General features: G+C 40.8%; 49 non-coding genes across 49 annotated transcripts; all 49 read left to right on the forward strand.

Annotated features, from left to right (window-relative positions):
* The first annotated feature begins 34 nt into the window (after positions 1-34).
* trnat-cgu (transfer RNA threonine (anticodon CGU)) lies at positions 35-108 on the forward strand. The gene has a single exon. It is a non-coding gene; the product is annotated as a tRNA-Thr (tRNA).
* Positions 109-201: 93 nt separating this feature from the next.
* Positions 202-275, forward strand: trnat-agu (transfer RNA threonine (anticodon AGU)). The gene has a single exon. It is a non-coding gene; the product is annotated as a tRNA-Thr (tRNA).
* A 92-nt stretch (positions 276-367) lies between these two features.
* On the forward strand, positions 368-441 carry trnat-agu (transfer RNA threonine (anticodon AGU)). Its single transcript has one exon. It is a non-coding gene; the product is annotated as a tRNA-Thr (tRNA).
* A 219-nt stretch (positions 442-660) lies between these two features.
* On the forward strand, positions 661-734 carry trnat-ugu (transfer RNA threonine (anticodon UGU)). The gene has a single exon. It is a non-coding gene; the product is annotated as a tRNA-Thr (tRNA).
* A 92-nt stretch (positions 735-826) lies between these two features.
* trnat-ugu (transfer RNA threonine (anticodon UGU)) lies at positions 827-900 on the forward strand. Its single transcript has one exon. It is a non-coding gene; the product is annotated as a tRNA-Thr (tRNA).
* Positions 901-992: 92 nt separating this feature from the next.
* trnat-agu (transfer RNA threonine (anticodon AGU)) lies at positions 993-1066 on the forward strand. The gene has a single exon. It is a non-coding gene; the product is annotated as a tRNA-Thr (tRNA).
* A 93-nt stretch (positions 1067-1159) lies between these two features.
* Positions 1160-1233, forward strand: trnat-agu (transfer RNA threonine (anticodon AGU)). The gene has a single exon. It is a non-coding gene; the product is annotated as a tRNA-Thr (tRNA).
* Positions 1234-1325: 92 nt separating this feature from the next.
* On the forward strand, positions 1326-1399 carry trnat-agu (transfer RNA threonine (anticodon AGU)). Its single transcript has one exon. It is a non-coding gene; the product is annotated as a tRNA-Thr (tRNA).
* Positions 1400-1491: 92 nt separating this feature from the next.
* Positions 1492-1565, forward strand: trnat-ugu (transfer RNA threonine (anticodon UGU)). The gene has a single exon. It is a non-coding gene; the product is annotated as a tRNA-Thr (tRNA).
* A 131-nt stretch (positions 1566-1696) lies between these two features.
* Positions 1697-1770, forward strand: trnat-cgu (transfer RNA threonine (anticodon CGU)). Its single transcript has one exon. It is a non-coding gene; the product is annotated as a tRNA-Thr (tRNA).
* Positions 1771-1989: 219 nt separating this feature from the next.
* On the forward strand, positions 1990-2063 carry trnat-ugu (transfer RNA threonine (anticodon UGU)). The gene has a single exon. It is a non-coding gene; the product is annotated as a tRNA-Thr (tRNA).
* Positions 2064-2155: 92 nt separating this feature from the next.
* On the forward strand, positions 2156-2229 carry trnat-agu (transfer RNA threonine (anticodon AGU)). Its single transcript has one exon. It is a non-coding gene; the product is annotated as a tRNA-Thr (tRNA).
* A 92-nt stretch (positions 2230-2321) lies between these two features.
* Positions 2322-2395, forward strand: trnat-ugu (transfer RNA threonine (anticodon UGU)). Its single transcript has one exon. It is a non-coding gene; the product is annotated as a tRNA-Thr (tRNA).
* Positions 2396-2487: 92 nt separating this feature from the next.
* On the forward strand, positions 2488-2561 carry trnat-agu (transfer RNA threonine (anticodon AGU)). Its single transcript has one exon. It is a non-coding gene; the product is annotated as a tRNA-Thr (tRNA).
* A 92-nt stretch (positions 2562-2653) lies between these two features.
* trnat-agu (transfer RNA threonine (anticodon AGU)) lies at positions 2654-2727 on the forward strand. Its single transcript has one exon. It is a non-coding gene; the product is annotated as a tRNA-Thr (tRNA).
* Positions 2728-2820: 93 nt separating this feature from the next.
* trnat-agu (transfer RNA threonine (anticodon AGU)) lies at positions 2821-2894 on the forward strand. Its single transcript has one exon. It is a non-coding gene; the product is annotated as a tRNA-Thr (tRNA).
* A 92-nt stretch (positions 2895-2986) lies between these two features.
* On the forward strand, positions 2987-3060 carry trnat-agu (transfer RNA threonine (anticodon AGU)). The gene has a single exon. It is a non-coding gene; the product is annotated as a tRNA-Thr (tRNA).
* Positions 3061-3152: 92 nt separating this feature from the next.
* Positions 3153-3226, forward strand: trnat-agu (transfer RNA threonine (anticodon AGU)). The gene has a single exon. It is a non-coding gene; the product is annotated as a tRNA-Thr (tRNA).
* A 92-nt stretch (positions 3227-3318) lies between these two features.
* trnat-agu (transfer RNA threonine (anticodon AGU)) lies at positions 3319-3392 on the forward strand. Its single transcript has one exon. It is a non-coding gene; the product is annotated as a tRNA-Thr (tRNA).
* A 92-nt stretch (positions 3393-3484) lies between these two features.
* Positions 3485-3558, forward strand: trnat-agu (transfer RNA threonine (anticodon AGU)). Its single transcript has one exon. It is a non-coding gene; the product is annotated as a tRNA-Thr (tRNA).
* A 92-nt stretch (positions 3559-3650) lies between these two features.
* trnat-agu (transfer RNA threonine (anticodon AGU)) lies at positions 3651-3724 on the forward strand. Its single transcript has one exon. It is a non-coding gene; the product is annotated as a tRNA-Thr (tRNA).
* A 92-nt stretch (positions 3725-3816) lies between these two features.
* Positions 3817-3890, forward strand: trnat-ugu (transfer RNA threonine (anticodon UGU)). The gene has a single exon. It is a non-coding gene; the product is annotated as a tRNA-Thr (tRNA).
* A 131-nt stretch (positions 3891-4021) lies between these two features.
* On the forward strand, positions 4022-4095 carry trnat-cgu (transfer RNA threonine (anticodon CGU)). The gene has a single exon. It is a non-coding gene; the product is annotated as a tRNA-Thr (tRNA).
* A 219-nt stretch (positions 4096-4314) lies between these two features.
* On the forward strand, positions 4315-4388 carry trnat-ugu (transfer RNA threonine (anticodon UGU)). The gene has a single exon. It is a non-coding gene; the product is annotated as a tRNA-Thr (tRNA).
* Positions 4389-4480: 92 nt separating this feature from the next.
* trnat-cgu (transfer RNA threonine (anticodon CGU)) lies at positions 4481-4554 on the forward strand. Its single transcript has one exon. It is a non-coding gene; the product is annotated as a tRNA-Thr (tRNA).
* Positions 4555-4647: 93 nt separating this feature from the next.
* trnat-agu (transfer RNA threonine (anticodon AGU)) lies at positions 4648-4721 on the forward strand. The gene has a single exon. It is a non-coding gene; the product is annotated as a tRNA-Thr (tRNA).
* A 92-nt stretch (positions 4722-4813) lies between these two features.
* Positions 4814-4887, forward strand: trnat-agu (transfer RNA threonine (anticodon AGU)). Its single transcript has one exon. It is a non-coding gene; the product is annotated as a tRNA-Thr (tRNA).
* Positions 4888-4979: 92 nt separating this feature from the next.
* trnat-ugu (transfer RNA threonine (anticodon UGU)) lies at positions 4980-5053 on the forward strand. Its single transcript has one exon. It is a non-coding gene; the product is annotated as a tRNA-Thr (tRNA).
* Positions 5054-5184: 131 nt separating this feature from the next.
* Positions 5185-5258, forward strand: trnat-ugu (transfer RNA threonine (anticodon UGU)). The gene has a single exon. It is a non-coding gene; the product is annotated as a tRNA-Thr (tRNA).
* Positions 5259-5477: 219 nt separating this feature from the next.
* trnat-ugu (transfer RNA threonine (anticodon UGU)) lies at positions 5478-5551 on the forward strand. The gene has a single exon. It is a non-coding gene; the product is annotated as a tRNA-Thr (tRNA).
* Positions 5552-5643: 92 nt separating this feature from the next.
* Positions 5644-5717, forward strand: trnat-agu (transfer RNA threonine (anticodon AGU)). The gene has a single exon. It is a non-coding gene; the product is annotated as a tRNA-Thr (tRNA).
* A 92-nt stretch (positions 5718-5809) lies between these two features.
* trnat-ugu (transfer RNA threonine (anticodon UGU)) lies at positions 5810-5883 on the forward strand. The gene has a single exon. It is a non-coding gene; the product is annotated as a tRNA-Thr (tRNA).
* A 131-nt stretch (positions 5884-6014) lies between these two features.
* On the forward strand, positions 6015-6088 carry trnat-cgu (transfer RNA threonine (anticodon CGU)). The gene has a single exon. It is a non-coding gene; the product is annotated as a tRNA-Thr (tRNA).
* A 219-nt stretch (positions 6089-6307) lies between these two features.
* Positions 6308-6381, forward strand: trnat-ugu (transfer RNA threonine (anticodon UGU)). Its single transcript has one exon. It is a non-coding gene; the product is annotated as a tRNA-Thr (tRNA).
* Positions 6382-6474: 93 nt separating this feature from the next.
* On the forward strand, positions 6475-6548 carry trnat-agu (transfer RNA threonine (anticodon AGU)). Its single transcript has one exon. It is a non-coding gene; the product is annotated as a tRNA-Thr (tRNA).
* A 92-nt stretch (positions 6549-6640) lies between these two features.
* Positions 6641-6714, forward strand: trnat-agu (transfer RNA threonine (anticodon AGU)). Its single transcript has one exon. It is a non-coding gene; the product is annotated as a tRNA-Thr (tRNA).
* Positions 6715-6806: 92 nt separating this feature from the next.
* On the forward strand, positions 6807-6880 carry trnat-ugu (transfer RNA threonine (anticodon UGU)). The gene has a single exon. It is a non-coding gene; the product is annotated as a tRNA-Thr (tRNA).
* A 131-nt stretch (positions 6881-7011) lies between these two features.
* On the forward strand, positions 7012-7085 carry trnat-cgu (transfer RNA threonine (anticodon CGU)). Its single transcript has one exon. It is a non-coding gene; the product is annotated as a tRNA-Thr (tRNA).
* A 219-nt stretch (positions 7086-7304) lies between these two features.
* On the forward strand, positions 7305-7378 carry trnat-ugu (transfer RNA threonine (anticodon UGU)). Its single transcript has one exon. It is a non-coding gene; the product is annotated as a tRNA-Thr (tRNA).
* Positions 7379-7470: 92 nt separating this feature from the next.
* trnat-cgu (transfer RNA threonine (anticodon CGU)) lies at positions 7471-7544 on the forward strand. Its single transcript has one exon. It is a non-coding gene; the product is annotated as a tRNA-Thr (tRNA).
* A 219-nt stretch (positions 7545-7763) lies between these two features.
* Positions 7764-7837, forward strand: trnat-ugu (transfer RNA threonine (anticodon UGU)). The gene has a single exon. It is a non-coding gene; the product is annotated as a tRNA-Thr (tRNA).
* Positions 7838-7929: 92 nt separating this feature from the next.
* trnat-cgu (transfer RNA threonine (anticodon CGU)) lies at positions 7930-8003 on the forward strand. The gene has a single exon. It is a non-coding gene; the product is annotated as a tRNA-Thr (tRNA).
* A 93-nt stretch (positions 8004-8096) lies between these two features.
* trnat-ugu (transfer RNA threonine (anticodon UGU)) lies at positions 8097-8170 on the forward strand. The gene has a single exon. It is a non-coding gene; the product is annotated as a tRNA-Thr (tRNA).
* Positions 8171-8263: 93 nt separating this feature from the next.
* trnat-ugu (transfer RNA threonine (anticodon UGU)) lies at positions 8264-8337 on the forward strand. The gene has a single exon. It is a non-coding gene; the product is annotated as a tRNA-Thr (tRNA).
* A 92-nt stretch (positions 8338-8429) lies between these two features.
* trnat-ugu (transfer RNA threonine (anticodon UGU)) lies at positions 8430-8503 on the forward strand. The gene has a single exon. It is a non-coding gene; the product is annotated as a tRNA-Thr (tRNA).
* A 131-nt stretch (positions 8504-8634) lies between these two features.
* Positions 8635-8708, forward strand: trnat-cgu (transfer RNA threonine (anticodon CGU)). Its single transcript has one exon. It is a non-coding gene; the product is annotated as a tRNA-Thr (tRNA).
* Positions 8709-8927: 219 nt separating this feature from the next.
* On the forward strand, positions 8928-9001 carry trnat-ugu (transfer RNA threonine (anticodon UGU)). The gene has a single exon. It is a non-coding gene; the product is annotated as a tRNA-Thr (tRNA).
* A 92-nt stretch (positions 9002-9093) lies between these two features.
* trnat-cgu (transfer RNA threonine (anticodon CGU)) lies at positions 9094-9167 on the forward strand. Its single transcript has one exon. It is a non-coding gene; the product is annotated as a tRNA-Thr (tRNA).
* Positions 9168-9260: 93 nt separating this feature from the next.
* Positions 9261-9334, forward strand: trnat-agu (transfer RNA threonine (anticodon AGU)). The gene has a single exon. It is a non-coding gene; the product is annotated as a tRNA-Thr (tRNA).
* Positions 9335-9393: the final 59 nt, after the last annotated feature.

A 9393-nucleotide genomic window follows, 5' to 3' on the forward strand; every position in this document is an offset into this window, starting at 1 on the left:
ACAATATATATTGGTGGAATAACAAGTCAATAAAGGCTCTGTGGCTTAGTTGGTCAAAGCGCCTGTTTCGTAAACAGGAGATCCTGGGTTCAAATCCCAGCGGTGCCTAGACCACTTTGGTTTGTTAACTTTTTCTTAATAGTTCTATCTTTGTTGAGAAGAAATATACAATATATATTGGTGGAATAACAAGTCAATAGAGGCTCCGTGGCTTAGTTGGTCAAACTGCCTGTCTAGTAAACAGGAGATCCTGGGTTCAAATCCCAGCGGTGCCTAGACCCCTGTGGTTATCTGAATTTTCTTAATAGTTCTATCTTTGTTGAGTAGAAATATACAATATATATTGGTGAAATAACAAGTCAATAGAGGCTCTGTGGCTTAGTTGGTCAAAGTGCCTGTTTAGTAAACAGGAGATCCTGGGTTCAAATCCCAGCGGGGCCTTCCTTCCTTATAGCAAACATTAGGATTCCAAAATGCCACATCTATGACTGAGAATGCCAGTTATTGGAAAAAGATTACTTGTCATAAGGTCTGTCTTGAAACAAAGGGATCTTGTTCAAATCCCAGCGGTACCTTGTAGCTGTAAGCATTTTCTTAATAATTCCAACTTTGCTGTATTGAATCAAACAATATATATTGCTGGAAATACAACCAAATAGAGGCTCCGTGGCTTAGTTGGTCAAAGTGCCTGTCTTGTAAACAGGAGATCCTGGGTTCAAATCCCAGCGGTGCCTAGACCCCTGTGGTTGTCTGCTTTTTCTTAATAGTTCTATCTTTGTTGAGTAGAAATATACAATATATATTGGTGGAATAACAAGTCAATAGAGGCTCCGTGGCTTAGTTGGTCAAAGTGCCTGTCTTGTAAACAGGAGATCCTGGGTTCAAATCCCAGCGGTGCCTAGACCCCTGTGGTTGTCTGAATTTTCTTAATAGTTCTATCTTTGTTGAGTAGAAATATACAATATATATTGGTGAAATAACAAGTCAATAGAGGCTCTGTGGCTTAGTTGGTCAAAGTGCCTGTTTAGTAAACAGGAGATCCTGGGTTCAAATCCCAGCGGTGCCTAGACCACTTTGGTTTGTTAACTTTTTCTTAATAGTTCTATCTTTGTTGAGAAGAAATATAGAATATATATTGGTGGAATAACAAGTCAATAGAGGCTCCGTGGCTTAGTTGATCAAAGTGCCTGTCTAGTAAACAGGAGATCCTGGGTTCAAATTCCAGCGGTGCCTTGACCCCTGTGGTTGTCTACATTTTCTAAATATTTCCAACTTTCTCAACAATACTTCAACAATATATATCGGTGGAAAAAAAAGTCAAGAGAGGCGCTGTGGCTTAGTTGGTCAAAGTGCCTGTCTAGTAAACAGGAGATCCTGGGTTCAAATCCCAGCGGTGCCTAGACCCCTGTGGTTGTCTGCTTTTTCTAAATTATTCCAACTTTGTTGAGTAGAAATGAACAATATATATTGGTGGAAAAACAAGGAAATAGCGGCGCTGTGGCTTAGTTGGTCAAAGTGCCTGTCTTGTAAACAGGAGATCCTGGGTTCGAATCCCAGCGGGGCCTTAACCCCTGAAGTTGTCCTTTTCATTTCAATGATTCCACCTTTAATACATATCACATTTTACTTTTGTGAATTCCAATTTTTTCAATGTAGCAATACTAAAGGTTTTCTTTAGATTATGATCCCTGACAAGGGCTCTGTGGCTTAGTTGGTCAAAGCGCCTGTTTCGTAAACAGGAGATCCTGGGTTCAAATCCCAGCGGGGCCTCCCTTCCTTATAGCAAACATTAGGATTCCAAAATGCCACATCTATGACTGAGATTGCCAGTTATTGGAAAAAGACTACTTGTCATAAGGTCTGTCTTGAAACAAAGGGATCTTGTTCAAATCCCAGCGGTACCTTGTAGCTGTAAGCATTTTCTCAATAATTCCAACTTTGCTGTATTGAATCAAACAATATATATTGCTGGAAATACAAGTAAATAGAGGCTCCGTGGCTTAGTTGGTCAAAGTGCCTGTCTTGTAAACAGGAGATCCTGGGTTCAAATCCCAGCGGTGCCTTGACCCCTGTGGTTGTCTACATTTTCTAAATATTTCCAACTTTCTCAACAATAATTCAACAATATATATCGGTGGAAAAACAAGTCAAGAGAGGCGCTGTGGCTTAGTTGGTCAAAGTGCCTGTCTAGTAAACAGGAGATCCTGGGTTCAAATCCCAGCGGTGCCTAGACCCCTGTGGTTGTCTGCTTTTTCTAAATTATTCCAACTTTGTCGAGTAGAAATGAACAATATATATTGGTGGAAAAACAAGGAAATAGAGGCGCTGTGGCTTAGTTGGTCAAAGTGCCTGTCTTGTAAACAGGAGATCCTGGGTTCAAATCCCAGCGGTGCCTTGACCCCAGTGGTTGTCTACATTTTCTAAATATTTCCAACTTTCTCAACAATAATTCAACAATATATATTGGTGGAAAAACAAGTCAAGAGAGGCGCTGTGGCTTAGTTGGTCAAAGTGCCTGTCTAGTAAACAGGAGATCCTGGGTTCAAATCCCAGCGGTGCCTAGACCCCTGTGGTTGTCTGAATTTTCTTAATAGTTCTATCTTTGTTGAGTAGAAATATACAATATATATTGGTGAAATAACAAGTCAATAGAGGCTCTGTGGCTTAGTTGGTCAAAGTGCCTGTTTAGTAAACAGGAGATCCTGGGTTCAAATCCCAGCGGTGCCTAGACCACTTTGGTTTGTTTACTTTTTCTTAATAGTTCTATCTTTGTTGAGAAGAAATATAGAATATATATTGGTGGAATAACAAGTCAATAGAGGCTCCGTGGCTTAGTTGGTCAAAGTGCCTGTCTAGTAAACAGGAGATCCTGGGTTCAAATCCCAGCGGTGCCTTGACCCCTGTGGTTGTCTACATTTTCTAAATATTTCCAACTTTCTCAACAATACTTCAACAATATATATCGGTGGAAAAACAAGTCAAGAGAGGCGCTGTGGCTTAGTTGGTCAAAGTGCCTGTCTAGTAAACAGGAGATCCTGGGTTCAAATCCCAGCGGTGCCTTGACCCCTGTGGTTGTCTACATTTTCTAAATATTTCCAACTTTCTCAACAATACTTCAACAATATATATCGGTGGAAAAACAAGTCAAGAGAGGCGCTGTGGCTTAGTTGGTCAAAGTGCCTGTCTAGTAAACAGGAGATCCTGGGTTCAAATCCCAGCGGTGCCTAGACCCCTGTGGTTGTCTGCGTTTTCTAAATTATTCCAACTTTGTTGAGTAGAAATGAACAATATATATTGGTGGAAAAACAAGGAAATAGAGCCGCTGTGGCTTAGTTGGTCAAAGTGCCTGTCTAGTAAACAGGAGATCCTGGGTTCAAATCCCAGCGGTGCCTTGACCCCTGTGGTTGTCTACATTTTCTAAATATTTCCAACTTTCTCAACAATACTTCAACAATATATATCGGTGGAAAAACAAGTCAAGAGAGGCGCTGTGGCTTAGTTGGTCAAAGTGCCTGTCTAGTAAACAGGAGATCCTGGGTTCAAATCCCAGCGGTGCCTTGACCCCTGTGGTTGTCTACATTTTCTAAATATTTCCAACTTTCTCAACAATACTTCAACAATATATATCGGTGGAAAAACAAGTCAAGAGAGGCGCTGTGGCTTAGTTGGTCAAAGTGCCTGTCTAGTAAACAGGAGATCCTGGGTTCAAATCCCAGCGGTGCCTAGACCCCTGTGGTTGTCTGCTTTTTCTAAATTATTCCAACTTTGTTGAGTAGAAATGAACAATATATATTGGTGGAAAAACAAGGAAATAGCGGCGCTGTGGCTTAGTTGGTCAAAGTGCCTGTCTTGTAAACAGGAGATCCTGGGTTCGAATCCCAGCGGTGCCTTAACCCCTGAAGTTGTCCTTTTCATTTCAATGATTCCACCTTTAATACATATCACATTTTACTTTTGTGAATTCCAATTTTTTCAATGTAGCAATACTAAAGGTTTTCTTTAGATTATGATCCCTGATAAGGGCTCTGTGGCTTAGTTGGTCAAAGCGCCTGTTTCGTAAACAGGAGATCCTGGGTTCAAATCCCAGCGGGGCCTCCCTTCCTTATAGCAAACATTAGGATTCCAAAATGCCACATCTATGACTGAGATTGCCAGTTATTGGAAAAAGACTACTTGTCATAAGGTCTGTCTTGAAACAAAGGGATCTTGTTCAAATCCCAGCGGTACCTTGTAGCTGTAAGCATTTTCTCAATAATTCCAACTTTGCTGTATTGAATCAAACAATATATATTGCTGGAAATACAAGCAAATAGAGGCTCCGTGGCTTAGTTGGTCAAAGTGCCTGTCTTGTGAACAGGAGATCCTGGGTTCAAATCCCAGCGGTGCCTAGACCCCTGTGGTTGTCTGCTTTTTCTTAATAGTTCTATCTTTGTTGAGTAGAAATATACAATATATATTGGTGGAATAACAAGTCAATAAAGGCTCTGTGGCTTAGTTGGTCAAAGCGCCTGTTTCGTAAACAGGAGATCCTGGGTTCAAATCCCAGCGGTGCCTAGACCACTTTGGTTTGTTAACTTTTTCTTAATAGTTCTATCTTTGTTGAGAAGAAATATACAATATATATTGGTGGAATAACAAGTCAATAGAGGCTCCGTGGCTTAGTTGGTCAAAGTGCCTGTCTAGTAAACAGGAGATCCTGGGTTCAAATCCCAGCGGTGCCTTGACCCCTGTGGTTGTCTACATTTTCTAAATATTTCCAACTGTCTCAACAATAATTCAACAATATATATCGGTGGAAAAACAAGTCAAGAGAGGCGCTGTGGCTTAGTTGGTCAAAGTGCCTGTCTAGTAAACAGGAGATCCTGGGTTCAAATCCCAGCGGTGCCTAGACCCCTGTGGTTGTCTGCTTTTTCTAAATTATTCCAACTTTGTTGAGTAGAAATGAACAATATATATTGGTGGAAAAACAAGGAAATAGCGGCGCTGTGGCTTAGTTGGTCAAAGTGCCTGTCTTGTAAACAGGAGATCCTGGGTTCGAATCCCAGCGGGGCCTTAACCCCTGAAGTTGTCCTTTTCATTTCAATGATTCCACCTTTAATACATATCACATTTTACTTTTGTGAATTCCAATTTTTTCAATGTAGCAATACTAAAGGTTTTCTTTAGATTATGATCCTTGACAAGGGCTCTGTGGCTTAGTTGGTCAAAGCGCCTGTTTTGTAAACAGGAGATCCTGGGTTCAAATCCCAGCGGGGCCTCCCTTCCTTATAGCAAACATTAGGATTCCAAAATGCCACATCTACGACCGAGATTGCCAGTTATTGGAAAAAGACTACTTGTCATAAGGTCTGTCTTGAAACAAAGGGATCTTGTTCAAATCCCAGCGGTACCTTGTAGCTGTAAGCATTTTCTCAATAATTCCAACTTTGCTGTATTGAATCAAACAATATATATTGCTGGAAATACAAGCAAATAGAGGCTCCGTGGCTTAGTTGGTCAAAGTGCCTGTCTTGTACACAGGAGATCCTGGGTTCAAATCCCAGCGGTGCCTTGACCCCTGTGGTTGTCTACATTTTCTAAATATTTCCAACTTTCTCAACAATAATTCAACAATATATATCGGTGGAAAAACAAGTCAAGAGAGGCGCTGTGGCTTAGTTGGTCAAAGTGCCTGTCTAGTAAACAGGAGATCCTGGGTTCAAATCCCAGCGGTGCCTAGACCCCTGTGGTTGTCTGCTTTTTCTAAATTATTCCAACTTTGTTGAGTAGAAATGAACAATATATATTGGTGGAAAAACAAGGAAATAGAGGCGCTGTGGCTTAGTTGGTCAAAGTGCCTGTCTTGTAAACAGGAGATCCTGGGTTCGAATCCCAGCAGTGCCTTAACCTCTGAACTTGTCCTTTTCATTTCAATGATTCCACCTTTAATACATATCAAATTATACTTTTGTGAATTCCAATTTTTTAAATGTAGCAATACTAAAGGTTTTCTTTAGATTATGATCCCTGACAAGGGCTCTGTGGCTTAGTTGGTCAAAGCGCCTGTTTCGTAAACAGGAGATCCTGGGTTCAAATCCCAGCGGGGCCTTCCTTCCTTATAGCAAACATTAGGATTCCAAAATGCCACATCTATGACTGAGAATGCCAGTTATTGGAAAAAGATTACTTGTCATAAGGTCTGTCTTGAAACAAAGGGATCTTGTTCAAATCCCAGCGGTACCTTGTAGCTGTAAGCATTTTCTTAATAATTCCAACTTTGCTGTATTGAATCAAACAATATATATTGCTGGAAATACAACCAAATAGAGGCTCCGTGGCTTAGTTGGTCAAAGTGCCTGTCTTGTAAACAGGAGATCCTGGGTTCAAATCCCAGCGGTGCCTAGACCACTTTGGTTTGTTAACTTTTTCTTAATAGTTCTATCTTTGTTGAGAAGAAATATACAATATATATTGGTGGAATAACAAGTCAATAGAGGCTCCGTGGCTTAGTTGGTCAAAGTGCCTGTCTAGTAAACAGGAGATCCTGGGTTCAAATCCTAGCGGTGCCTTGACCCCTGTGGTTGTCTACATTTTCTAAATATTTCCAACTTTCTCAACAATAATTCAACAATATATATCGGTGGAAAAACAAGTCAAGAGAGGCGCTGTGGCTTAGTTGGTCAAAGTGCCTGTCTAGTAAACAGGAGATCCTGGGTTCAAATCCCAGCGGTGCCTAGACCCCTGTGGTTGTCTGCTTTTTCTAAATTATTCCAACTTTGTTGAGTAGAAATGAACAATATATATTGGTGGAAAAACAAGGAAATAGCGGCGCTGTGGCTTAGTTGGTCAAAGTGCCTGTCTTGTAAACAGGAGATCCTGGGTTCGAATCCCAGCGGTGCCTTAACCCCTGAAGTTGTCCTTTTCATTTCAATGATTCCACCTTTAATACATATCACATTTTACTTTTGTGAATTCCAATTTTTTCAATGTAGCAATACTAAAGGTTTTCTTTAGATTATGATCCCTGACAAGGGCTCTGTGGCTTAGTTGGTCAAAGCGCCTGTTTCGTAAACAGGAGATCCTGGGTTCAAATCCCAGCGGGGCCTCCCTTCCTTATAGCAAACATTAGGATTCCAAAATGCCACATCTATGACTGAGATTGCCAGTTATTGGAAAAAGACTACTTGTCATAAGGTCTGTCTTGAAACAAAGGGATCTTGTTCAAATCCCAGCGGTACCTTGTAGCTGTAAGCATTTTCTCAATAATTCCAACTTTGCTGTATTGAATCAAACAATATATATTGCTGGAAATACAAGCAAATAGAGGCTCTGTGGCTTAGTTGGTCAAAGTGCCTGTCTTGTAAACAGGAGATCCTGGGTTCAAATCCCAGCGGTACCTTGACCCCTGTGGTTGTCTACATTTTCTAAATATTTCCAACTTTCTCAACAATAATTCAACAATATATATCGGTGGAAAAACAATTAAAGAGAGGCGCTGTGGCTTAGTTGGTCAAAGCGCCTGTTTCGTAAACAGGAGATCCTGGGTTCAAATCCCAGCGGGGCCTTCCTTCCTTATAGCAAACATTAGGATTCCAAAATGCCACATCTATGACTGAGAATGCCAGTTATTGGAAAAAGACTACTTGTCATAAGGTCTGTCTTGAAACAAAGGGATCTTGTTCAATTCCCGGCGGTACCTTGTAGCTGTAAGCATTTTCTTAATAATTCCAACTTTGCTGTATTGAATCAAACAATATATATTGCTGGAAATACAAGCAAATAGAGGCTCCGTGGCTTAGTTGGTCAAAGTGCCTGTCTTGTAAACAGGAGATCCTGGGTTCAAATCCCAGCGGTGCCTAGACCCCTGTGGTTGTCTGCTTTTTCTTAATAGTTCTATCTTTGTTGAGTAGAAATATACAATATATATTGGTGGAATAACAAGTCAATAAAGGCTCTGTGGCTTAGTTGGTCAAAGCGCCTGTTTCGTAAACAGGAGATCCTGGGTTCAAATCCCAGCGGTGCCTAGACCACTTTGGTTTGTTAACTTTTTCTTAATAGTTCTATCTTTGTTGAGAAGAAATATACAATATATATTGGTGGAATAACAAGTCAATAGAGGCTCCGTGGCTTAGTTGGTCAAAGTGCCTGTCTTGTAAACAGGAGATCCTGGGTTCAAATCCCAGCGGTGCCTAGACCCCTTTGGTTTGTTAACTTTTTCTTAATAGTTCTATCTTTGTTGAGTAGAAATATACAATATATATTGGTGGAATAACAAGTCAATAGAGGCTCCGTGGCTTAGTTGGTCGAAGTGCCTGTCTTGTAAACAGGAGATCCTGGGTTCAAATCCCAGCGGTGCCTAGACCCCTGTGGTTGTCTGCTTTTTCTAAATTATTCCAACTTTGTTGAGTAGAAATGAACAATATATATTGGTGGAAAAACAAGGAAATAGAGGCGCTGTGGCTTAGTTGGTCAAAGTGCCTGTCTTGTAAACAGGAGATCCTGGGTTCGAATCCCAGCGGTGCCTTAACCCCTGAAGTTGTCCTTTTCATTTCAATGATTCCACCTTTAATACATATCACATTTTACTTTTGTGAATTCCAATTTTTTCAATGTAGCAATACTAAAGGTTTTCTTTAGATTATGATCCCTGACAAGGGCTCTGTGGCTTAGTTGGTCAAAGCGCCTGTTTCGTAAACAGGAGATCCTGGGTTCAAATCCCAGCGGGGCCTCCCTTCCTTATAGCAAACATTAGGATTCCAAAATGCCACATCTATGACTGAGATTGCCAGTTATTGGAAAAAGACTACTTGTCATAAGGTCTGTCTTGAAACAAAGGGATCTTGTTCAAATCCCAGCGGTACCTTGTAGCTGTAAGCATTTTCTCAATAATTCCAACTTTGCTGTATTGAATCAAACAATATATATTGCTGGAAATACAAGCAAATAGAGGCTCCGTGGCTTAGTTGGTCAAAGTGCCTGTCTTGTGAACAGGAGATCCTGGGTTCAAATCCCAGCGGTGCCTAGACCCCTGTGGTTGTCTGCTTTTTCTTAATAGTTCTATCTTTGTTGAGTAGAAATATACAATATATATTGGTGGAATAACAAGTCAATAAAGGCTCTGTGGCTTAGTTGGTCAAAGCGCCTGTTTCGTAAACAGGAGATCCTGGGTTCAAATCCCAGCGGTGCCTAGACCACTTTGGTTTGTTAACTTTTTCTTAATAGTTCTATCTTTGTTGAGAAGAAATATACAATATATATTGGTGGAATAACAAGTCAATAGAGGCTCCGTGGCTTAGTTGGTCAAAGTGCCTGTCTAGTAAACAGGAGATCCTGGGTTCAAATCCCAGCGGTGCCTTGACCCCTGTGGTTGTCTACATTTTCTAAATATTTCCAACTGTCTCAACAATAATTCAA

The sequence above is a fragment of the Pungitius pungitius genome, chromosome 13, assembly GCF_949316345.1.
Source record: "Pungitius pungitius chromosome 13, fPunPun2.1, whole genome shotgun sequence".
Taxonomy (NCBI): Eukaryota; Metazoa; Chordata; class Actinopteri; order Perciformes; family Gasterosteidae; genus Pungitius; species Pungitius pungitius.